Source organism: Enhydra lutris, unplaced genomic scaffold, assembly GCF_002288905.1.
Source record: "Enhydra lutris kenyoni isolate GAN:26980312 unplaced genomic scaffold, ASM228890v2 scaffoldscaffold9, whole genome shotgun sequence".
NCBI lineage: Eukaryota > Metazoa > Chordata > Mammalia > Carnivora > Mustelidae > Enhydra > Enhydra lutris.
In genome coordinates this window covers 9,281,821-9,308,561 of record NW_019154093.1, presented here as the reverse complement: position 1 = coordinate 9,308,561, position 26,741 = coordinate 9,281,821, and the positions used below count along the sequence as shown (strand labels likewise).

Genomic DNA, 26,741 nt, shown 5'->3' with positions numbered 1-26,741 from the left:
GTCAGCCATCAGCTCCCTCTTCTCCCTACAGGCCCCTCCCCAGCCCACACCCCCAGTCAGCCATCAGCTCCCTCTTCTCCCTATAGGCCCCTCCCCAACCCACCCCTCCCAGTCAGCCATCAGCTCCCTCTTCTCCCTATAGGCCCCTCCCCAACCCACCCCTCCCAGTCAGCCATCAGCTCCCTCTTCTCCCTACAGGCCCCTCCCCAGCCCACACCCCCAGTCAGCCTCCCAGACTGACAGGTCCACCCCAGCTCTTTTCTGCTGTGATTCCTTTGCTTAAGCAGAGAAATTTGACACCGGCTTCCCCCAGTTTGGCCAGTCCAGCCTCCCCAAGCCCATCATGGACCACAACAAAGGACCCACACTTCTTGGAAGGTAGCTGGATAAGATAAATCATAAATAACTCCTTTCTCATTTTATTTATTTATTTATTTATTTATTTTGCCTGACAAAGATATAAGCAATGTGCAAAGGAAGGGAAAGCATCTCTCTGCCCAGGAGATCTTGTAAGGAGTTGCAAAAGGTAGCATTGATCCCTAAATGCCTAGGCTTTCCAGAGACAGAGAGAGCTGGAGTCTATGGGTGGGAATGGCATGTAGTGAGAGAGAGGGGGCTGTGTGGGAGAAAACCCTTCTGAGGCTAGAGATTTGGGGTCTGAGGTTGAAAGACAGGCGTGGGGAACAATCCCAGAAGGCCTGGGACATTGGAGTCCGCAGAACAGAATGACCCATTGAAACCACCTTGAAATGTAGCCTGTCCCTGGGTGTTGGGCACATGTGTGAGGTTCTTTATGTTCACACATGAAATATCAAAGCACAAGGGCTTGTAACCAAAGGAAACACCCACTAATCATAGTTTTCGCCAGGAACACCCTAACTGACGTTTTAATTAACAAGCTGTTCTCCCCCCCACTCCGTTTTTAATATAAGGACTTCTTGTTGCTTTAAATCTAAAATTAATTAAGTGAGAGTTCTCCTCTGGAGTGGAGTATATGGCTCATGCTAAACGGACGGGAGTGATAAGGTAAGATATATGGCTGGAAGCGGGGGTTGGAGGGGGGGTGCACTGGGAAACTCTGCCTCTGCAGCTGAGGTGAGCCAAACCAACCACAGCCCACCTATTCACTGAGGACCTGGGGCTCCTGGACTTTCTCCAAAAAATACTCCATTTGCATCCACAGCTAAGACCAAGGGTTGCTGAAGCTTGAAACACTGTTTCAAAGCCCTGTGTCATCTGGTCTCCATAACCCCAATCTCACCAAGCCCCCCCCCCACCCCTGTTCATAGGCCTAGCCACACTGGCCTTGCTGTTCCCACAACATGACACATTCCTCCCCACTTCTAGGCGTCTGCTGTTTCCTCTGCCTTGGATACTCTCCTGGGACACGTGTCTGGCCAGTCTCAGGTGAGAGGTCACCTCTCTCTCGAGATCCTTTCAAAGCACTCTACCAATCCCTCCCCCCATCACTGTTATCCTGATTTATTATCTTCCCAGCACCCATCACCAACTGAAATTGGGCATTATTTATGTGTTCACTCTCTGTCTCCCTCTGCTAGAACAGTAGCCCCAAGAAAGCAGGGATCTGAGCCTTGTCCGCTGAGGATACGGCTGACACTCAGCAACTGTTGAATCAATGGAGGGAGGGGTGCTCTCCCTTCTGCTTACCACTCTCTTCCTCTCTTTTCCTTCTCTTCCCTCCCCACCTTTGCCTGTCACACTCATGCTCATTCTTCTGGTTTCAATGTAAACAACATTTCTTGGCCCTTCTAGATTGGGCCAGGCCCCTCTTGAATTCTCTATAGCATTCACCGTAACTGAAATTAGAAATAGCTAGGATTGGGTAATGTCCACCTACAATGTAAGCTCCATGAGGGCAAGGAGTGGATGAAATACTCCATACTCAGTACCTGCTATTTTAATTTTATTTTTTTATCACCATCACCATCATCATCATCATCACTGTTACACAGGAGTCTTCTGACCAAGGCAAACAGAAGGAAGACAGACCTTCCAAGATAGCCTGATAACCACCATGTTCTCACTGGGACATATGAAGGTGTCTTGGGAGAGCAGGCAGAGGGACCTGTGTGATCTGAGTTAAGGTCTGTCTAAAGTACAAGAGATCCTGGCACAAGTATCCTTAAGTAAGCATACCACGGAGGCCCCTTCTTGCTATCAAAATTTGTTCCTTCGGGCAATGAGTCAGCTGTAGAGTATTTCAAAATTTTGAATGTAACATATTTTATTTGTCTATTTTTCCCATCATGGACATTTAGGCTGTTTCTAATTTTTTGCCGGACAAATAATTCAGCAGTTATCCCTTCAGTGCTGCACCATATCTTTTCCTCCTACTGGATTGTTCCCACCAGCAAACAAACATGTTTATGATTTCTCCCTACTTAAAAAAATAGTAATAAAGAACACCTGGGTGGCTCAGTTGGTTGAGCAACTGCCTTCAGCTCAGGTGCTGATCCTGGAGTCCCAGAATCGAGTCCCGCATCGGGCTCCCGGCTTGGTGGAAAGTCTGCTTCTCCCTCTGACCGACCCTCTTCTCATGCTCTCTCTCATTCTCTCTCTCTCAAATAAATTAATTCTAAAAATCTTTTTAAAAAAATAGTAATAAAAACTCCATCCCTCTACATCTTGTTCCATGACCACCCCACTTCTCTGCCTCTCTTCACAGCGAAACTCCTCAAGAAGCTGCTTTTACTCAGCCCCTCCACATTTTCTCCTTCTCCCACTGACATCAGGCTCTTGCCTACAACACCACCAAAACACCTGGCCAGGTAGCTAAAGATCTCATGAGGCCAGATCCAGTGGGCAGCACTCCGCTGACTCGTCCTCATTCACTGTCATTATCACTTAGCACATTGGATTGTGACCTCCTTCTTGGAAACTCTTTTCACTTCCCTCTTTCTTGGTCCTTGTTCTAAGAAGGGCCATTTCTTCTCCATCTGCTTTTCTGATTTCCCTTGATGTCCCTGAGCTCCAAACGATGACAGGTCCTGGGACTCAGTCCTCAGACTTCTTTTCTTCACTGCCCACACTCATACCCTGGGCGATTCATGTGTCCCTGAGGCTCTGAATACTGTCTACATGCTGCAGACTCCCAGATATCCACCACCTACCTGACCTCCGCCCTCAACGCCAGCCCAGACACCCAGCTGCCTTCTCCCACCTTCGCCTGAATGTCTAGCAGGCTTATTGAATGTAACATGCACCACCCTCTCATGCACGCCAAACCCTGATGATTTCAGTCCTCGTCCCCTCACCCCCTTACCCCCATCTCACAAAGGGCAGTTCCCTTCTTCAGGTGCTCACACCAAAATCCATGGTGTCAGTCTGGATTTGTCTTTTTCTCCCATGCTATATTCAATTTTCGGCCAATCTTGTCATCTCCAGTATTAACTCTGGATACTTTTCCACTGTCTCCACTTTGTCTAAATCTTATCATCCCTTCCCTTGTCCCTCTCCCCAGTCTCCTTTCAACATGGCCACAGTGACTGGAGTAATCCTTATCTATTTCTTTCAAGATTTTTAAAAATATATATTTGATAGAGACAGAGAGAGAGAGACAGCAAGAGAAGGAACACAAGAAGGTGGAGTGGGAGAGGGAGAAGCAGGCTTCCCACTGAGCACAGAGCCCAATGTGGGGCTCGATTCCAGGACCCTGGGATCATGACCTGAGCCAAAGGCAGATGTTTAATGACTGAGCCACCCAGGTGCTCCAGAGTGATTTTTATAAAACAATGTGACATCAGGTCGTTGCTCTACTCAAAACCCTCCGATGGCATTCAGAGTAAAAGCCAACATCCTTACAGCGACTGATAGTGGCTACATGAGCTGGGCTCTGGCTGCCCCTCAACTTCATCTTTAACCACTCTTCCTTCTCTCTTCTACCTCCCCTGCTCCAGCCACACTGACCTAGTCTCTGTTCCTCAAACTCACCACACCCATTTCCACCTCAGGGCCTTTGCACTGGCTAGTCTCTTGGCCCAACATATTTCCCCTCCCCACACGCAGACATATCCACATGCTTCACTCTGCCCAGATGTCTCTCCATTGGAAAGGCCCTCCAAAGAACAGCAGCCCCGTGCCCCCAGGGCTCCCTTTGCACCTTACCTGGCTTCACTCTCCTCCACAGCACTTACCACTATCTGACATAGACTTTTTTTTTAAGATTTTATTTATTTATTATAGATAGAGCATAAGAGAGAACACAAGTGGTGGGATGGGAGGCGGTGGTGGTAACTGCAGAGGGAGAGGGAGAAGCAAGCTCTCCACTAAGCAGGGAGTCTGATGCAGGGCTCGATCCCAGGACCCCAAGATCATGACCTGAGCCAAAGGCAGACACCCAACACACTGAGCCACCCAGATGCCCCTGACATACACTTTAACTTATTTACTCATTTATTGATGATTGCCTGTCTCTCCCCAAGCAGAATGTAAGCTGTATGAAGGAAGGGGCTACTTGCATTTCCATCCCCGGTATGTAGAACACATAGTAGGTGTGTAGTAAACATTCATGGAATGAAGGCACATCTGTACAACATCCTTGTGCACACCTGGGTTTCTCCAGATCAGGCACAAGAACATGATTGCTCACTGACAGAGTGTGTGCATTTTCAGTTTTCCTAGAGATTGCTGAGTTGCTGTCCAGGTTGGCGGCCATGGACCTTCCCATTTTCCTAGATCCTCGCCAACACAAGTTTTGCCAGACTGAGGGGTGAAAGTCGTATCCTGCTGTTCTAGTTTATATATCCCTGATTATTAATAAGGTCGAATTTCTTTTCATGTTCCCTTTGACTTGGCTTCATCTTTGCTCATTGTCACATCAGGTTTGCCTCTCTGGGCCCCAGTGCCCTTATGACAACTGAGAAGATGAGGTCCTCTCCAAGCTGGGAGATGTTCTCATTCTCTGATGCAGTTCAGGTGACAGCTCTTCATGGAGAGCTCTATGAGCCAGGCACCTGTGTAGGTGCAGAAGCTATGTCTGAAAACAATAGAGACAGAGTCTTGCTCTCATGAAGCTTGTATTTTATGATGAAGGGGAAGAAAATAGGCAAGGACACCACAAGTAAATGATGTAAATTCAGATCACACTCCATACCTTGAAGCAGAGTGATGGGTGGGAGGGGCTGGTGCAAAAAGCCTTTCTGAAATTATATTTAAGCCGGCACCTGACAGATGAGATGAAGCTGGCGATGGAAAGATCTAGGGAAATGCATTCCAAGCAGAAGGAACAGAAACTATAGAGGCCCCAAGATAAGTTTTGCAATTTTCAGGGAAAGGAAAGAGGCTGGGAGGTTAGAGTGGAGGGGCTGGACAGGCAAATGTCTGGGGAAGAACATTCCAGTTGGAAGAAACTGCAGATGCCCAGGTCATCAGGAGCAGGAAGCCAGTAATACTGTTCAGAGGGACTGAAAGGGGCCACAGAGGCTGGAGTGAGGCAGAGCAGAGGGGCATGCACAGAGTAAGGGAGGCCACGGGGCCAGGGCTGCAGAGCCCCATGCCACATTGTGACGGTTCTGGATTTTATTCTAAAACAACAAAAGGATCATGAAGGCTTTTATGCAGAGAAGCTGTGTGCTCAGATTTGCTTCTTTAAAAGAAGCCACATAAAGCATAAACTGGAGGGGACAAAGCAAGTTGAAGGAATGGTGAGGAAGATGGAGTAGACACTTACAATTTCTAGGAACCTCTGAAGGCCCTAGTCAGATTTGGGGACCCATCACTCAGAGAATCCTGTGGGGAGGCAGGGTCAGGTCCACATCCCAGAAGCTAAAAGGGCAGGGAGTTACTCTCCTTGACTCCTACAGCTAGAGATGGGATGAGCCACGACAGTCACCTAGCTGCTCCTGCCTGGGATTTGAGTCTGGAGCTGGTGACACAGAGCAACCAGGGCCATCCAGAAGTCATTGCACTGCAGGGGTGGTGGCACACAGCAGCATGACCATCACTGTGACCATCAGAGGAGATGCTGTTCTGTGCTAATGCAGCCCCCGGGCCAGAGGACAGCAGGATGTTTGGAAAAGCATGGCCCCATCTAAAGGGGCAACCAACGATCAGCCCCAATGACCTGAACCAGGCTGAAAATCAAGCCCAGTGCAGCCAGATCTTCCAATTTCCCAGAAGAAGCTGGAAAGTCAAAATTTTATGTAAATCTCCCGGGTTTTATGCTGATTACAAATGAAAATTTTAGAAACCCTGCAGGTTGGGGCAGAGAGGTCAGACACAACTTGTCGGTAGCAGATTATAACCTCTCCTGTTTTATCCTTTTGAGATCAAGAAGCGCTCCCTTACATCTAACAAGGTGAGAGGGGGACATTTTGGCATAGGTCCAGGAAACAAAAAGCTGGAGATAGTAGATTCTTGGCTGGAAAGAGGCAGCTGAGCTTCTACTGTTTCCCAAAGTACAGAAGTCAAAGGACAGAGGCTGAACTGAATCCAGAAAATGGGAAGACGCAGCATCTCTGGGTTAAAGTAGCATGGCTGGAAAAGGCCAAGCGTGTGAAAGAACAGCAAATGCCCAAGGAGATAGCCCTCATCTTTGGGTGACCCTGTCTGTCCCAGGAGCATCATGGTTCCTCTGGAGAGAAACAGGAAGCAAGAGGCAGAAGGAAACCTCAGAGACCTGGTCCCTGCCACCAGTGCACGGAATGACCCTGTGCCTATTGCCAGCCCTCCCTGGCCTCAGTTTTCCCTCTGCCCCATGAGGAGCTGGGGCTAGATGAGCCCTAAAAGCATGTCCAACTCTTCCATCCTACACTGCTGAGACCCTCCACCCCAACATCTGCAGGATGAGCAGCCTCTCTGGAGATGCCCTATGCGGGGGGCGGGCAGCAGAAGCCTGCTGAGACCCCCCCCTCCACCACCATGCACTGAGCAATCATTTCTGGAATAACTTCAGATTCAAGCAGCTTTTGTAAACTGCCCCGTTTAAATTAAAACAAATCAATATGCTTTCTAAAATTTAGTCTCAGCTAAACAGCTGTGACAGTTCATAGCAACCTGAACTTGAAATGAACCCACCCTACGTATAAATAAAGCCTTTGATGTCTTCATTAGTTTCTCACATGCCATTTTTTCACAGTCTATCAGGCTAAGTGCTTTGCAACTTATATATATTTTTGCAGGAGGAGTATTTAACCTTCTGATTAGTCACCGCAAGCAGCACAATGACAGAAACCCTGATTTTGCACACAATGAATTTATTGATAGATTTAGCCCATTAGCTGTATTTACCTGTCAGTTCTATGGACACTAATGAGTTGTTTTTCAAGGACTAATGAGAACTGTAATGGCTAATGGATGTTTACAGCTTCACCGCGCCGCACCATGTGATGCCGTGAGCGCCCGCTCCCGTCCCTCCGAGTCTTTAATTGGCACCATCAGAGGACTCTTTAATTACATTTGAGCAGACAATAAAGATCCTGGCCAAATCAATGGGAGGAAGGCAGCAGGATTCCACAGGAGGCTGGTCACTCCGATGGGCACCAGACCAGTGCTCCAGGCAGCACTGTAACTTCCCCCATGATACCCTTTAGAGGTACGAAGTGTTGAAGAATATCCAGGCAGGACACATCCTGTCTCCACAGATCTGCCTCCAGCTCCCTTCCTTACCTTGCATTGTCCTCCCAGGGGACTGCAGTCCACAAAGTGGTGACCCTTTCAGGCACTGTTGGATCTCGTCAAATTTTCCTACTCATCAAGGACAAATCTTCATATGTTTTACTTCCAAAGATTGGCCCAAAGCATATTCTTAGCATTATCAAGGGAGAATTTGTTAAGGATAAACCTAGAAAGACCTGATATTTGTAATACTTATTCACTCATTCATGCATTTTTCCATTTATTCAGCATTTATCAAGTACCCATTGAAGACAAAATGCACCAAAAAGTAGAACTACAGTAATATCTCATCAAGCAAGTGAATGAAGGAAAAAAGAACCTAATTTACACGATGTTTTTAAAAAAGTAGATGTGACTTCCAATTGCATACAGACTCATTGCAAAGATAATCTTTCTATACCAAGACACCATACTTGTTGGATGTACTGTTACATGCTTCTGATCAGAGTCAGTATGACAGAGAGCTTAAGAACACCTGGTACTTTTTAGTAGATGAAGCTGCTGTTGACCAGTTCTTTACAGGAAGGGCAGGGACTGGTTTAGTTGATCCATCAGGTCTTCCATCAGAGGAGGCTAGTGAGAATGGGGAGGAGCCTGTGCATTGTTCCATAAAAGGAGTGGGTTATGGAGATGTTAAGGAATTGAAGATATTAAGCCTGGAGAAAAGTGAACCAGTGTGATACTACTGAGAGAGGCCATTTTTTTACCTAACAGGGTCGCACAAAGATCACTGGGTATAAGGCACAAGAGGGCAGTTATTTGAAGACCAACATACCTGTAGGTGACTCCACTGCTGGATATGGTCCCTCACCAATCTTGACTTTTCTTGGTGCCTAAGCCAATCCTTGGAGGGAGTCCCCACCTTCTCGGTGCTTCCTGTGGGCCAGGAACACATTAAATTTGGTGATGAGGATGCTGCTGGAGAAATTAGAAGAGCAGTTTCCATAGAGAAATGGGGGCGGAAGCCAGATTGCACAAGGATGAAGGAAGGAGTGGGTGGTGAGGAAGTGGCAGCAGTGACAAGTTGAATGATGGAGAGAGATAGAGCAGTCACTCAGGGGGGTCAGGAGGACTTGAGCACGTTTCTAAGTTTCTAGGAAGATGTCAACTGAAAGGGAAAGATTGGAAATGCAAGAAAGGGAAGGTGACTGATGGAGTGAGGTTTCAGATGTTTCAGGAGAGGGGTGAGGATAGAATAACAGGAAGAGGAGGAGGGAATTCTCAGAACAAGAGCCAGACCTTACCTCCGATAGGTAGGAGGGAACAATGAAGATGCCCAGTGTTTCTGAAGTGGAAAAGAAAGGAATGGAGGAGCTTCAATTTCTCCTTGTCCTGTTCTCTGAGAAAACCAGGAGAATTTGCTCATCTTGGACCAGTGACTAGAGGAGAGTGGAGAAGATTTGGAGCAGCCACACTAGAGCTCTCAACCCTGGGTCAGTCAGCATAACAGGAGTAGAGAGGGTCCTCCTCAGACATCTCAGGTGTCCCAATGACCATCTTCAGGAGACTCATTCAGCAAGGCTGTCAAGATCTGCCCAGGAAGGAAAAGAACCAGCAGAATGGTTTCCCCAGAGTTCGGGATTAGCAGGGAGCAATGGGCAGCCAAGGGCATAAAAATTGCTTAGAGGTGGTGAGACATTTGATGGAAAAGCTGACAACAGGGTCAGGGTTGGGAACATAGAGGAGGAGGACAGAGGAAGAGATTAAGAGAAGTAGGGGAGTGGAAAGCCTGTTGAGGATGAAGACAAGGTTCAGAGGAATGGAACAGGAGATGGGAAGATGAGGGAATTTGGCAGGGGGTGGGGGGTGTCAGTGGATTTCAGGACTGACCTCAGGCTGGTTCTGTGACTAACAACATGGTCCTAATCTAGCACTGGGTTCTTCTCACTCCCTGAAACCATTCTGATCAGGAAAGGAAGCCAGAAGCAACCTCTTCCTTCTCATAGCAGACAGGGGTCAGAGTTAAATGTGGTGCCTCACTAGCTGTAGTATCTGGTATTCCTGGCATGAATTATTGGCTCCCTTGTGCTCCCAAGTCACAGTCTTCCTCCAGCATATGTCAGAGTTTCCACCAGTTTCCATGACCAGTGCCCTGAGCTCTTGTTAGAACAGAAGCATCCCCAAATCTCAGCCTGTAAATTTAGACTCACCTTGGCCCTTTCTTTGTTTGGATCTTATGGACTTCTTCCCCAGGGAGATGGGGTCCTATATTGGATCCTCTGAGGCAGACACCAGAGAAACCCAATACCATTGATCAAGTCTTGGGAACTATCCTAGTCCCCTAGAGAGGAATATGTAGATAGTGATGTCTTCAGCTGCATCCAGCCAGAGTTCACAGCCCCTTGTTTCTGAAAAGCTTTCATAAGGATGATGAAGCCACAAAGGACCATGTTGGAAGCATCAGAAAAGAAGTCTGAGGAGGGAGCTGTGGTCACTGAGGAAAGGGGAAGATGGTGGGCATGAGGAGAAGCAGGCTTGGGGTTGGTTACCCCCTTCCAGTGCTTCATTCACTCAACAAGCATTTACTGAGCAAGTACTACTGGGTGTTAAGTTCTGTGTTTGGCATGGGGTGCCCAGACAGATAAAACACAGTTCCAAGGAAAAGAAGGAAGCAAAGTGATATGAGGACTATGGGAATGGAAGGAAAGGGTGTGAGAAGACCCAGCCCACCGAGGTCAGGGAAGGTTTTCCAAGGAGGAGGATGTCCAAGCCGAGTCTTACAGAATGAGTAGAATCAAGTGGGAGAGGCATGCACAAAACAACAAGAAGGTATTCGTTCATGTATTTCCTGGCTGTCTCTGTGAGGCACAGTTCTAGGGCTGGAGTTGCAACTGAGAACAAAAGCACCGCAAGTCCCCATCTGTATCCAGTGTACATTCTAGAGGAAGGATAACCATGCTGTGTGCAGGGGACTGCATGTTTTTCAGCACAGTTAGAACCAAAGGTCTAAAAGGGTTTTTAACCTTTTTCTCTTATTTTTAATAAGAGAAAAGGGTGAAGAGATGTGCAGGGCTGAAGTCCTAAAGGGCTTTTCTTCCAGGATAGGGAATTTGGAGCTTACCCTGAGCACAGGAGAAAGGCCACCAAACAACTTCACACAGCTACGGTCTACATTTTAATTAGGCAGTAGTTAGGCTGAAGGTAGAGTAAGACTCAACACTGAGAGAGACTAGAGTTGAAAGACTGCTAGAATATTCTAAATGAGAAACAAGAGGAGCTATAGTGGGGATAGAAAGAAGCAGATAAATTAAAGTATCTGTAAGAGGTAGAGTCAATAGAATTAGATGATCTGTTGGAGAAAAAAGGAAAGGGTTCTCATGTGGCTACCTGGGGGTTTGCTGGCACTGAGCAGAACACAGAAGGAAGTAGAGATTCATGGGGGAAATTATCACCTTTCAGATATATTGGGTCTGAGCTGCTGAGTGTCACCAAGGGGCTATGCAAGAATGGTTTTGTCTATAGGTCTGAAGCTTGAGAGATTAACCTGAGCTGTTGAATGATCAGAACACTGGTGGGGGCTGAGGTCACAGGACAGGGTGGGGGCAATGAGCATGCTCAGGGAGAGTGGTTATCAGACAGAGAGAGAGCTGAGGACAGGATCCTCAACACTGAAGAACCACCAATGCTGAAGAAGTATTGAGGGTTGAAGCAGATGAGCTTTGGAAGGACCAGTCAGAAAGACAAAAGGAGATCCAGAAACACTGGACATGAGAAGAGGGTTTCAATAAAAGAGAAGGTAGTCAGGTGTCAGATGGCTCAGAGAGGTCCTGGAGAGGCTGAAAATGGCCAGTAGATTCAGATAAACTAATATGGAGGTCTTAATGGGATTGGTTTCTGTGGGAGTGAAGACAGTGTGGTGGGAGAGTATCTGGGGAGGTAAGGAAGTGGACACAGGGCCTACCCTTCCAGGAGTCTGGCTCTGAACAGAAGAGAAAAAAGGCAATGAAGGAGAACAAAAAAATCATTGGGTTGAAGGAGGGAGGTTTTATTTTTAGATGAAAAATGTTCAGTTTGTTCATAATCTGAGAAGAAACATCCAGGAGAGAGGGAGAGGATGTGTGAGACAGGGAGGAGGTGGTTGGCAGAGCAAGATGGACGGGGAGGCTGTGAGGACAGTGGGGGACATAGTGTCAGGCCTGGCCAGGACACCAGAGCAGGAAGGACAGCTCAGTCTCTGGATAGGAGGAAGTAGGGCAGGCATAGGAGTGGCCCTGGATAGTTTCTGGTTGGGAAGCTGAAGGGAGGAGAGACATGGAAGAAGGTCTTTAGCCACAACATGGAGATTGAGGGTCTCAGTGGCCTGACTCTGGACTTGGCAGAAGCCCTGGAATGGTTCCTCTAGTGCACTAGGCATTGTGGTGGCACCAAGGAGTGTCTCAGGGTAGAGTCAGAGGGGGTGGTGGACCAGTGGCCTCTGTTAAGTGAGGAGTAGAGGGCAGGGCAAGGGAACCAGGGTGGGCAGGGTGCTCTGAGTGCTTTTGGCTTCCTAGACTGCAACTTCTAATCCTTTCTCTGACCTTCTCGCTCCTTTGCCTCTGAAGCCTCCTGAAGCCCAGCAGCTGGCAGAAAGCTCCAATTGCCCCAGCCACCGGGGAGGATGTGGCCCAGGGTTGGCACCAAAACCAGAGAAGCCGCCTCCAGAGGGAAGTGGCCTGGGCCACGTTGGTGTGCTCAGGCTGTCGTCAGCCCAAATGACAATAATTTTGATTGCTAGAAGGGGGAAGGAGAGAGGGAGGGAGGAAGGAGGAAAGAAGAGGAAAGATGACGAAAAGCAACATTTATCTCATTCATATTTAGTGTGTGTAGTGCCATGCCGGGTGCTCTGGGAATATTCACTTAATTCTCAAACCAACTGTGTTAGGTGATGCTATCCCTGCTGCAGGGGTGAGAAACCCAAGGCTCTGGGTGGTTACTCACATGTCTGCAGAGAGAGGATGACGAGCAAGCAGGGAGCTGTAAGTCATGGGTGAGCTCCATCCGTTCCTGCTGTTAGCCCTACCAGTTCCACCTGGGAGATGCCATTTGATGCTGTAAGTCTGAGTTTCCTACTCTGTAAAGCTAGAATCCCGAAGTTTATAGGGTTGCTGGGAGGGTCAGACACAAGTAGGGGCATGCTGGTAAATGTTTAGAGGCTGGCTCTCCAAAAAAAGTAAGATGAAAGAGGAGGAGGGGGGGAAGGGGAAGGAGGAGGAGAGGGAGGAGGGGGCTGAGAAGGGGGAGAAAGCCCTGGAGGATGGGGAGGACCTGCCCAGATTTGTGGTATCTGCTGACTTCCATGCTCGCACCATGGACAGCAGCAAGCTACTAACCTGACATCCTGGATCCTGGAGTGGGAATGAGAGGTAAGGAGAGCAGAGGCAGGGAGCGCACCACTTTGCGTAGCATACAGATGCAGCAGATATAACCGGCCTCTGGAGTATTAACTCTAGGATAGAGATGATAATAAAATAATTAGAAAATGATTTTGTTTTAGTGTTTATGGCCTTTGTTTTAAGCATAATTTATTTAATTATGAGTTTATATAATTTAATTTTTAATAATGGTTGTATTTAACCACTGGTTTACAAAATTCCTCAAGTCTAACAAGCGCCCCTCACAGGCCAACTCCAGCACGGCACTGGTAACAGCGGCTATACTGGCACAGAGTTAGTGGGAGAAGCTGGGACTAAAACCCGGGCTGCCTGACTCCAGAGTCCATGCGGCCACCAGCCTGTACTGCAAGGTAAGGCCCCAGCTGCCTGCCTGGAATTGCTTGGTGGCCCGGGGCCCTGTGGGGGAGGAGGGAGGGGTTGCCCATAGGCAGGCACCACAAGGAAGAAAGTTGGCAAGGCTTAGCTAGCAGCCACCTCCCCTGCCTCAATGGATCAAAGCCAGTAGCAGCTTTTGTAATAAAAGCATGATAAAGCCTGGATGTGGGCCGCAACACTTCTTGGTCTTCCCAAGCACCAGCCCAATAGGTCCCTCTGTTCACCCCCAATCAACCTCACAGAGCCTCACTTTACTCATCCATCAGAATGAGTGGGTGGGATTAGCGACCCTTGAAAGTCCCTTCCAGATTCGAAGTCCCTGGGACTGGCACCATCCATACGTGTAGCTGGAGGCTCTCGTAGCTTCAGAGTGGGGGGCAGCAGGATCCCCGTGGGATCCCAAGGATCTGAGGAGGGGGTGGGATGGAAGGCAGAGACCAGGGAGGAAGGAATTGTGCAGGCTTCCTTGAGAAGTCCCAAAGAGGCAGCTGAAAGGGTGACAGTGGTCACTGTTCTGCACAGTGAAATGATGCCTGCCACACTTGAGTGCTTGCTCTGTTCCCCAAGATGACATTCATGATCATGGTCCCCTCCCTCCCTGAGAGGCACCTCCCTCTCCTTGTCTATAAAGGGAGGAGGTTGAACTAGAGGGTATCTGACTTCTGTTTACTCCATAACTGTGGAATGGGTGGACGGGGAGGAGACAAAGAAAGGAAGCGTGAGGGACTTGTGATGGCAGACCTGGTTGGGGCTGAGAGGAGAGGAGGAGTGCCAGTGGCTCAGACCGCCAGCTTCCAGGGTGGGAAGAGGGCAGGAGTGTGCATGTGCGTGCATATGCGTGTGTGAGCACACACGTGCCCACGTGTGCATACGTGTGCATGTGGTGGGGGGGGCTGATTTGGAAGCCCGAGTGCACAGTGTTGGCAGGACTTTTGGTAGATGAATAGTACTCCAGCCGTGAGGCAGTCCGGGGGCTTGGGCACAAAGGTGAATGCTGCCTGGGGAATGCTGGAAGGTACTGGGATCTCTGCGGTGTTGCCATGGAACCCCAGGAGAAGAGCAGGCTGGGAAATGACTGCTGGGTGCAGCTCCATCTCGAAGGAGCCCGCATCACGCCTTTGGCAGAATATCAGGTGGGAGTCTCGGTACACAATGAGCCATTGTTCTTTGAGGCTTTACAAGAAATCTGTTTCCAAGGTTTTATGAATCATTTTGCTGCTGATCTTAAAAAAATACTAATATACAAGCCTCAGAGGAGGAAGCCTTCAGCTTATTTTCTCAGAGAGAAGGACATGAACTTGGGGAGAATTCTTTCCCGCGTCTCGCCTGCACAGACACTTGATCTTCTCCCAGCTGTCAGAAAAGCCTCTTTGAAGTCCGAGACGCCGCCTGTGGCACAGGCCACCTCAGTGTTGAGCCTCAGCCTGGGAAGGAAAGCCTGGATTCTGAGGGAGGAGGGAATAGTAAAGTACCCAGACTTGGGGACTGCCAGGGAAAATGGATGACAAGTTGCTCAAACTAAGTCAAAGCAGTTGCTGTGTGACCCAGGCAGTCCCCACATGGGCCTCTGCCCTCAGGAAGTCCAACTCAGCAGGACCAGCCCTTGCAGGAGAACCGTTTAGGCCTCCCTGGGGTACCAGCATTTGCCTTAAGGTAATAAAGTTCTCCCTGGGTTTGCCAGGAACTCAATTCCAAGAATGTACATGCAACTCATGGCTAAGCAGAGTTCATGGCTTTCTTCTTCACTCACCTGCCTTCTGGCCCACTTGTCCTTCTGTCTGTCTGCTGGCCCACTGGCTGAAGCATTTCCTTGAAAGCCAGCTACAGAAGAGCATAGGAGGAAAGCCTTGGACTCCAGCTATCAAAGCCTCGTGGGTTCTGCCACTTAAGGCCTCCCCTGCTCCACAGCAGAAGCTAGAGAGCCGGGTCCCTCTTGATGCGCCCACCCTGCCTGCTTTATGGCAGCTCTCAGCAACTTGCTAATCTGACTGCCAAGGGCTGGAATCCAGAGAGTGGTCCATGATGCCCATGGTGGTCTCTCTAGGTTTTATTTGTCCAAATGGAAAATGGCAAGGAGGGGAGCAGGAGACTCTGTCTAGAGTTCTTGTGACTGTTGACTCTCATGCCACAGTGTAGATCCCCATCTCCAGATTCCCCAGAGGCAGCTACATTCCTTCACCTGCTCTGATTCTTGACCTTGACACCCACCAGCTTTTGCTTCCCTTCCCCTCCTGGACTCAAGCCCCGTCTCGGTTTCTCCCCTCTCCCCATAGCCCCGACTCTGAAACCCCTTCCAGGCCCAGCCCCTGCTCTCCTTGCCTCCTGGGCCTCCATCCTCTTCTCCTCCTACAGCCTGACTCCTCCGTGCAGATGGTCCCAGCACTGGTTATTATTTAAGCGAGCTGCTTCTGGCTCACATGTTAATTAAAACCCGCTGTCCAAAATCTCTTGGTACAATTTGCAGTGTAATCTGTAGCCTCTAGTGCATCATTGTATCTCTATTAAAAGGGATTCTCTGTAATGATGCGGGGATTTAATTAGTTTCTTTGCCAATGTTGTAAAACACAGTGATAAACGAGCCAACAGGTCCGTGGATCATTATTCTCCTCAAGATGAGCTTATTAGCTGATTATGAATCATTAACAAAGTCTACACGGGATTTTCTTATCTAATTCAACACAATTTTTAACATTCAATGCTCAACATCCATTTTTCTCCACCAGCAACATTGGGTGATTGCAATCTGTATGTATGGCTTCCAATTCTCCGTGGGGGTTTTCCCCCTCTTCACATTTCATTTTAGATATATTGAGGGGGACAACTCAATATAGGGTCCTCAATATTTAGATATATGTTATCGTCTGGTCTCCAATATTAAGATATATATTGGAGACTGTATGGTGAGGAACTCAGGGTCCCATTTTACAGAGGGAAACCAGCCACCATGAAGGGGCCTGGGAGTGTGTTTTTGTGCACACACTTGTGTATGTGTGTCTATCTATATAATAGAGGGACCCACTGGGGTTGTACAAGCTCCTATGTGCGTGGGTGTGTGTACTCTGTGTATTCACAGGTGTGTGTCCATGGACTGGGGATGGTGCTTACTTGTTTAGTATGCATCCTGTGTGTGTGTGTGTGTGTGTGTGTGTACACGCACGTAAGTACATGCACATAGAGGGGAGCTTAAGGAAAGAGAAATCCTGGGCAGGCTCTCAGACTGATGTTATTCAACCATTCTGTGACATGTCACTATCCCCCAAAAGTTTCAGATGGGCCCCTCCTGGTTTCCCAGCTTGGGGTCATCCCTTTTTGGTCAGCGCATATATGGACCCCTGATAGGGTCGGGCACAGTGCTTGGCCCTGTGAGGTAGGCAGTACTTTCCCTATTTTACAGATAAGGAAACGAGGCCCAGAAAGGTTCAATGGCTTGCCCTACGTCATCAATAGTAAATGGCGCCGTCAAGATCAAACATAGTCTTGCCTCATTCCAAAGCCCTTTCTGTAACACTCTGCTGCCTCCTGGGTGTTGTCGGCCTCCTATCAGAGATGCTGTGGATCCTCAGGAACTGGGCACTGCTCTTCCTGTAGCACCACCTCCAGGCACACACCGCCTTGACTCTGGCCTTCTGACAGGCTGAAGGAGGAAGAGCAGCTACTACATCCAGAATAAAATGTCCCCCAGGAAGCCCCTCCATGGACTTGGTCTCAGCAGTTCATATTCTCTTACACTTTTTCATGTCAGCCAGCAAGTGGTATCGTTTGAACCTTCAGCTACTCTAGTCAAAGCTACTGTTGCTAACAAGCATGAGAACCAATTAGGTAAAAACAATGTAAAGAGGAGAAAACTGGGCATTATCATCTCAAAACTGCAATGGCCAAGAGACTCTATGTTGGGTACCACATACATGGGAGCTTAACTGCCACAGCTCAGGTGGCTGGAAGCCCAGCAAACTCAGATCTCCAACACATAGGCCAGAGAGAGACAAGGAAAGCTAGATTTGAGCATAGTGGCTGTTAAGAGGAGAATTATGTACCACCCCACCAAATTCCTATGTTGAATTCCTCACCCCTGGTACTTTAGAATGTGACCATATTTGGAGAGCGGGTCTGTAAAGAGGTAAGTAAGTTAAAATGAATTCACTAGGATGGGCCTGAATCCAATAAGATTGGTGTCTCTATGGGAAGAGGAAATTTGGACATTGACACACAGTGGGAGAAGACCATGTGAGGACACAGGGAGAAGGTGGCCATCTAAAAGCTGAGAAGAGAAGCCTCAGAAGAAACCAACCCTGCCAACACTTTGATCTCAAACCCAGCCTCTTGAATTATGAGAAAATGAATTTCTGTTGTTTAAGCCATACAGTCTATGGTACTTCGTAGAGCAGCCCTAGCAAACCATACAGGGAACAAACTCACAGAAGATGATTCTTCATCCAGCTGTGAATGCAGAGTCCAAAGGAGGGCAATAAACAGGCATACACTTCAGGCCACTGTCCATACCCAAATAGGTCCAACCTGATTGGGAGGCAAAGTAGTGGACAGTTAGGTGATTAAAAAAAAAAAAATACACTCCAGGTGAGGTATAGGGATTGTAAGTAATTCATCCATTCAAAGAATGAACCCAGTAAGGAAGGGAGGGGTGTTGAAAAGAACTTGGGGGTCAGGGGCCCCGCCAAGCAAGTGGGGTATTAGGGCATCTCCAGTCCCAGCAGGGATACAAAGTTATGGACAAGGACACGGAGGTAGAATTTTGGTCATGCCAACGGGACCAGTATGGCAGCAAATAGAAAAGTTCTTGCAGAGCTTTCCATAAGGCCCCAAGAGCAAAGTAAGTATTCCACAAAGATTCATGGAATGATTGAGCTTCAGATAACTACCATTTCTGTATCAGTTAGCACTGCTCTATAACAAGGTATCCTAAAACTTAGTAGTCTAAAACAACAGCCACCTAATATTACTCATAAACCTATAGGTTCAGTTAAGATTTCTGTTGATTTGAGTCTGCTTTCTACCAATCTGGGCCAAGCTTAACTGACCTCAGCCGGGGACTGTGAACTGGAAGTGAGCTGGGAGCTGGATGGTCTAGGATGGTCTCATCTGGAACAACACAGCTCTCCTCCATGTATCCCTCACATCCCTCCATGAGGAAAACCCAAGTGTCTTCTCATGCCAACAACAGGGGTCAAGACAAGATACAAGAGAAACCAAAACAAGAAAGAGCTAGTCTTGGACAAGGTTCCAGAAGAGAAGAGTCTGGTTATCACAGGGAAGACAGAGATACAAGAGAAGATGTGGAAATCTACAGGCACTTTTTCAGCTTCTACCCATATCACATTTGCAAGCATCACATTAGCCCTAGCAAGTCATGTGGCCAAGCCTGGAGTCAGGGTAGGAGGGGACTACAAAGTTACAAGGCAAAAGGTTTGGATACAGAAAGACCATTACTAGGAGCCATTGGTGTCATTAATCCACCACAGTGAGTGAATCAACAAACGTCTGAGGCAGAAGTCAATGGAGCAAATCTTGGACTCACTTGCTGGTGGGTTGAAGTCATTTATTCTATCTGTCCTTGATCAGAACTGGCTTAAATGCTGTAAGAGCTGAGCCTGACCCTCTGTAGCTCCATAATGAAGGGATAATAACTTCCACTGGATGGTCCCTGAAGCTACACTTGGGCCCACTTAATATGATTGGAGTGCTACTAAATGTTGCATGGGAATCTGAAAATGGTCTTCCAAGTGCTCTCTGGGCACTCTTCTCACTCTGTACTCTCTGCCTGGACAGTCACATCCCTTTCCATCCCACTCAAAATCTCAACCTGACACAACTGAGGACCATGTCTTGATCCCTGGCATAACTCCTGCACTCAGAAGGATAATTAATACAAACTGAACATATAATAAATTATTGTTTAATAAATGACTGAAACCAAATGAGACACATAAGATAAATTTATGTACCACAGGGAAATTTTCCAAGCTGCTCCTCAGGTTCCCAATGAACACTTCTAGGATTATTGATTAAAACTTAGATATCAATCTACTTTTCAAATTTCCCAATACCATATTGTAAAAGGTAGTATTCACTGTGACCCATTTATGTTCACAATGACCTCTATCTGTGGTGTTTAACCTAAAAAAGAGGGAGGCTGACATCTTGGTCTTCAAATATTTCAAGGGATTTTTGAAGGCAGATTTGAACAGGTGTTTTCAGAGGACACACTGGGACTGAAGGAAGATTTTGGCTCAATAGAACATCTTCCTTATGGACAAAAAGAGTGTAAATGGGGTAAACTCCAGATGGACAAAGAAATAAAGAGAGAATTTGTAGGAAATAATGCTTAAGAATATTCCAAGTACATAGAATGAACATGATTTGAGTAAGTAGATTTGTGGAAACATGGAGAATGAACTGAAAAGCTAATATTAGTCCAATGGCCTTCATAAAAGGGGAATGAAGAAAATGATAGAAATGGAACATTTGAAAATATCAGAACTGAAAATTTTTCAGAATTAAGGGATATATAATTCATTATATAAAAAATAGATCAACTGAAGATAATTCTATACACAGAGACATATTATAGAAGGTATGTAAAGTTTCAAGGAAAAAATTAAATCTTTAAAACTACCAAAAGGCAGATAATTTACAAAGATATGATACGTGGAGAGATAGCAAAATTCTTAGCAGCAATAATATACAACAAAAAGACGGTAAAGTGGTAGTTGTAAAATGCTGACTGAAAATAGCTGGCAATCTTGAATTTTATACCCAGATAAATGATCATTCAAAGTGAAAGGGGAGAAAAGACTTTTTTAGACATACAAAGACTAGAAGTTTCCCAACTCATTAAAAGGATGCTTAGAGACTTGAAGTTTCATCTCCAACACATAAAGCCATAACTCTCAACCTTACAACAAAACTAAAAGCTGAACAAATTGAAAATCGTGACTTTTTAAAGATTCATTAAGGAATTAATGGCAAAGTGCAAACCACTACCTTGAAATCTGGGGAGACAGATTAATACAAAGAACCACAGCCCAGAGCAACTCACCTTGAGCAAAAGCTGCTGGAGCCATAGATGGTAGGTAAACTTAAACAGTAATTTTAATGAACTGCTAGAGATGAAGTAAAAATTAGTATAAGTGAGAAACTCTTCAGAGCTACTGTCATAGGGCACCTTGCACTTCTATAGATCTTACCTCCAGAAACCCCTCCAAGTTGTCATGCTGAAGAGTCAAAACAACAATCTCATGTCTTTGGCAGGGGAAGGAAGGGAACAGCAATCATTCTGAAATAAAGTCCAGAGCATTCTCCCTAACAAAGGCCGATCTTTCAATGGCAAAGAACTTTATTTGATGTGGGGGAAGGGAATTCATCCAACTCAAACTCCTCTAGTCTTTCTGTCTCACCCAAAGGGAAAAAAGGGCGTAAGAATCATTTGTGAAGGTCACAGCTCAGGGAGACAGGCTCACTAAAGACTAAGACTTATTCACAGGATTATAGATGTTCTCTCCTCCCCCATAGCTTACCACCACATCAGTAGGGCTCCAGTATGTTAACGGTGGATTACAGGTGAAACAGCTATAAGACCCAGACTCTATTTAAGAGAGTTTTTAGGAAAACCCAAAGATAAAAGATAACTTAACAAACAAGGATACTAGAGAAAATTAAAGATTTTGACACTTACAGCTATAACAAACATTAAACACAGCTCCTAGCCATGTTAACATAAAACTTCACACCAAAGGCCTATTTATCTCAGTTCATGTTATCAAATACATCATGTTATGCTTTCAACAAAAAATTACAAGGCATAATAAAAAGGAAGAAAAAAATGTATGATTTGAATGGACAAAGCAATCATCAGAACCAGACTCATATATGGCAGAAATTTTAGAATTATCAGACTGAGAATGTAAAGTAACTATGATTAATATGTTAAAGACTCAAGGAAAAAGTAGACAGTATGCAAAAGCAGATAGGCAATGAAAGCAGAGACAGAAAATCTATGAAAGAATAAAAAAAAGTTATAAATAAATAAATAAACAAATAAAGTTGAAACTTCATATTACCAAAACTTGGAAGCAACAAAGGTGTCCGTCAGTGGATGACTGGATAAATAAACTGTTTCCAGTTTATTTCCAGACAATGGAATGTCATTCATCAAAATAATAATAATAATAACAAACTATCAAGCCAAAAACAGACACAGAGGAATCTTAAATCACTTTACTAACTGAAAGAATACCACTGAAAAGGCTGCATATTATATGATTCCAACTACATGACATTCTGGAATAGGCAAGACTATGCAGACAGTAAAAAGATCAGTGATTGCTAAGAATTGTGAGGAGGTGGTGAATAAGGAGAATGCAGAGGATTTTTAAGACAGTGAAAATAGTCTGTATGATATAAAAATGGTGAACACATGTCATTTTACATGTGTCTAAACCCACAGAATGTGCAACACCAAGAGTGAAACTTAATGATAAGTCTGGACTTTGGGTCATTATGATGTGTCAATATAGGTCATCATTGTAACAAATGTACCACTCTGGTGGAGGATGTTGATAGTAGGAGAGGTTATGAATGTGTGCAAGAAGGAGATAAATGAGAAATCTCTGTATTTTCCTCTTAATTTTGCTGTGAACATAAAATTTCTCTTAAAGAATAGTATTTTTTAAAATATGTATTTATTTGTTTTTAGAGAGAGAGAGAACTTGTAAGCAGATGAGCAGTGGGAGGGGCAGAGGGAGAGAATCTCTGGGAGACTCCACCCAGAACATGGAGCCCTAGCAGGGCTTGATCCCACAACCAATGATATCATGATCTGAACCAAAAACCAAGAGCCAGATACTCAACTGACTAAGCCATCCAGGTGCCCCTTAAAAAAATAGTCTTAAAAAATATTGTAATACGGGGCGCCTGGGTGGCTCAGTGGGTTAAAGCCTCTGCCTTCAGCTCAGGTCATGATCTCAGGGTCCTGGGATCGAGCCCCGCATCAGGCTCTCTGCTCCACAGGGAGCCTGCTTCCTCCTCTGTCTGCCTGCCTGACTACTTGTGATCTCTCTGTCAAATAAATAAATAAAATCTTTAAAAAATATATATATATATATATTGTAATAGAAATAAAGAATGTCTTTCATGGGCTCATCAGTAGAAAGGACATGGCCAAGCTAAAAATCACTGAAACTGAAAATATGTCAGTAGACATTTCCCAAACTAAAATGCAAGGGGCCGGGGGGTGGGGGTGGGGGGGTGGGGAGGAGATGAGAAAAGAGAACAAAATATCCAATATCTGTGGAACAATTTTAAAAAGTGTAACAAATATATAATTGGAATACCAAAAGAGAAGGAGAAGAAAGAGGGGACAGAGCCAAAGAAATATTTGAAGGAGCAATGGCCGGGGAATTTTCAAAAATTGATGACAGACACCAAAAGACAGACCCAGGAGGCTTAGAGAACACCAAGGAAGATAAATACTAAAAAATTTATTCCTAAGCATATCATAATCAAACCGTAGAAAACCAACAACAAAGAGAAAATCTTGAAAGCAACAGAGGAAAACAACAACAACAACAACACTTTACCTAGAGAGGAGCAAGGATAAGAACTACATTAGACTTCTCATCAGAGACCATGAAGGCTTGGGGCACCTGGCTGGCTCAGTCAGTGAAGCATACAACTCTTGATCTTAGGGTTGTGAGTTTGAGCCCCACATTGGGTGTAGAGATTAATTAGAGAAAAAAAAATCTTAAAAAACAACAACAACTACAACAAGAAACCATGCAAGCTAAAAGAGAGTGGAGGAAAACATTTAAATTGCTGAAAGAGGGGCTCCTGGGTAACTCAGTCACTTGAGTGTCTCACTCTTGATTTTGGCTCAGTTTATGATCTCAGGGTTGTGACGTGGAGCCCCACCTTGGGCTCTGCACTGAGCATGGAGCCTGCTTAGGATTCCCTCTCTCCGTTGGCCCCTCCCTACCCTCACTTGCACATTCTCTCTCTTTCAGAAATAAATAAATAGACAGAAGGACAGACAGACAAACTGCTGAAAGGGAAAAACCATTGACCCAGAATTCAATATCTAATGAAATTATCCTTCGAAAGTGAAGAAGAAATAGACTTTCTCAGACAAACAAAACCTCAGAGACTTTATCACCAATATGCCACCTCTGCAACAGATGTTTAAAGGTCTTCAGGGAGAGGAAAAATGACATAGGTCAGAAATTTGGATCTATACAGGAAACAAAAGATCACCAAAGAAGGAATAAGTGAAGGTAAAATAGAGTACTTTGTTTTTCTTATTGATAACTGAGCCAATAGATTATCATTTCCTCCAAGTAATAATAGTAACAATGTATTAGGTGATTATAGTACATGGATAAGTGAAGTAAATGACAACAATGTAACAAAAGACAGGAGGAAGGAATTGGTAATACTCTATTATAAAGATAACTTTACTACCCATGAGGCAATATGGTGTTATCTGAGAGTGAATGAAGACTAGTTATAAATGTTTATTGCAAACTCTGGGGAAAACACTAAGAAATTTTTTTTAAAGAAAGGTAATTGAGATTTTTTTTTTTTTCCCTCTTAGCGATCAGCAGACCACCTGCACTCTTCTTTTCCTTTACTGTCCCCCGGTTCCGGATCAGCTGATGCCAGGGGTTTTGGAGACTTGAAAAGCCCCACTAGCCTCCAGATGTTCAACAACTACCTGGCAAACAGGAGCTACATCAAGGGGTGCGTGCTGTCATAAGTAGACCGGCAGTATTTGAAGGAGTCTCCAGCCCCACACCCACTGACTTGTATCATGCCATACATTGATAGAATCACATCAAGTCTGACAAAAAGGAAAAGGCCAGCCTTCCAGGAGTGAAGAAAGCTTTGGACAAGTATGGTCCTGCTAATGTGGAGGACATCATAGGAAGTGGAGACACAGATAGTAAAGATAATAATGACATTGATCTTTCTGGATCTGAGAAGGAAGAGGAAAGTGAAGAAGCAAAAAGAAAAGGAAAGAAAGAAAAAAAAGAAAGAAATAAAAACCTGTACTTGTGGGGCGCCTGGATGGCTCAGTGGGTTAAAGCCTCTGCTTTCGGCTCAGGTCATGATCCCAGGGTCCTGGGATCGAGCCCCACATCGGGCTGTCTGCTCAGCAGGGAGCCTGCTTCTCTTCCTCTCTCTCTCTGCCTGCCTCTCTGCCTACTTGTGATCTCTGTCTGTCAAATAAATAAATAAAATCTAAAAAAAAAAACAAAAAACCTGTACTTGTTGCCCCATCTTCCAGCTTACTGGATGTGAAACCTTGGGATGAGACAGATACAGCAAAACCAGAGGATGGTGTCAGGAGCATTCAAGCAGACAGCATGATCGGGGGCTCTTCTAAACTAGTTCCAATGGGGGATGGAATTACAGAACTTTAAAAACAGTGCATAGTGGAAGGCAATAAAGCTGGAACAGATAGATAGGCTGGAAGAGTGGATCACTGCTGTTAGGTCCGTGATCAAAGGAGCGAGACTGATACAAAGTGAAGGTCAAGCAAAGCTTTATTTCGCACCAAGCATCAAGAATCAAGCCGACCGTTCGGGGCCGCCTCTTACAGAGAGAGTGAGCGACTCCCAGCCTCACAGACTAACTTTTATAGAGAAAAGGCCATGTGGTTGAGCCTGGCCATACACAGGTGGCCAATGAGATTGCAACACACAGAGAAAGGTGCACAGTCATGCTAGGTCACACACGGGTGGCCAATTGAATTACAATTCACCCCATAGTAGCTGTTTGAACTAGCCTATCGCCTTGGTCAGAACTGGCACCCAAAAGGCGCCCAAAAGGCGGGGCCCACACTCCTTGGTAGCTAGGGAGACAGTATGCGCGCCCCACTGATTGGATGTCTCCACCTGGCCCAACTCATCCCTGCATTCGGACTCTGTTATCTCCACCTGACCTGACTGACCTGCCCTTGGAGGTCGACCACATTTTACTGGTTTCCCGGACTTGCTTTTAAGTAAGTTCCCCTGGGCCGGCGGGGGTGGGGGGGGGGTCAGTTTAAGTTTTACTGCATAAACAACAAAATCAGTTTAACTGAGATGAAATCTCTCTGGCTAAATAGGCCCTTACAACTGCTTTTGAGGAATATGTGCAGTCCATGGACATGGCTACTTTTCACGAGATCTAAAATCTATCATAGATCAACGCCATTAAATAGAAGTTTGAAAGACCAAAAAAAAAAAAAAAAGAAAAAGAAAAAATATATGATTGATATGCTAAAAGAAGAGACAAAATAGGATCATAAAAATGCTCAATTAAAACTAGAAGGATGGGGGACACCTGGGTGGCTCAGTGAGTTAAGTGTCTGCCTTTGGCTCAGGTCATGATCCTGGAGTCCTGGGATTGAGCTCCACATTGGGCTCCCTGCTCAGTGGGGAGTCTGCTTCTCTCTCTCCCTCTGCCCCCCTCACCTCATGCACTCTCTCTCTCTCTCTCTCTCTCTCAAATAAATAAATTAAATCTTAAAAAAATAAAGATGTTAATAGTCCTTAATGTGTATGCACCTAATAATAGCACACCAAAATATGTGAGACAAAAACCAATAGAATTGCAAGGACAATAGACATATCCATTATTATAATTGGAGGCTCTTTTCGTAACTGACAGATCAAGCAGACAGAATATCAGTAAGGACACCGTGGAACTCAACAGCATCAGTCAACTGGGAATGATCGACATCTATCAGCTACTTCATCTGACGACGACAGAACACACACTCTTCTCAGGCTCATTTGGAGCATTCACCAAGACAGACCACATGCTGGGCTATAAAACACAACTTAAATAGAAAAGAATAGAACTGATACAATGTCTGCTCTCAATACAACAATGGAATTAAACAAAAAAATCAGTAACAGAAAGATAGGTAGAAATCTCGAAAAACTTGGAAATTAAACAATACACTTGTGCATAATTGAGCTAACTGAAGGTATAAATTATCAAAAATTGTGGGATGCAGTGAAAGTAGCGCTTAGAGGGAAATTTATAGCATTTTGAACACATGTATTAGGAAAGAAGAAAGATCTTAACATCAACAATCTAAGCTTCCAACTTAGAAAATTAGAAAAAGAAGAGAAATTGGAGCCTAAAGCAAGCATAAGGAAAGAAGTAATAATTAGAGCAAATATCAGTGAAATTGAAAGCAGGAAAATAGAGAAAATCAACCAAGCCAAAAGCTGGTTCTTTGAAATTAATAATGCTTGCCATACAAATCAGATAAGAAGAAATAAAATTGCTGCTTTTGCAGATAACATGGTCTTATAAATATATAACCCTAAATACTCCACCAAAATAAACTATTAA

At 45.5% G+C, this 26,741-nt stretch overlaps 1 pseudogene; it reads left to right on the top strand.

Annotated features, from left to right (window-relative positions):
* Window positions 1-23,864: 23,864 nt before the first annotated feature.
* On the top strand, window positions 23,865-25,566 carry LOC111143729 (annotated as a pseudogene).
* The last annotated feature ends 1,175 nt before the right edge of the window (window positions 25,567-26,741 follow it).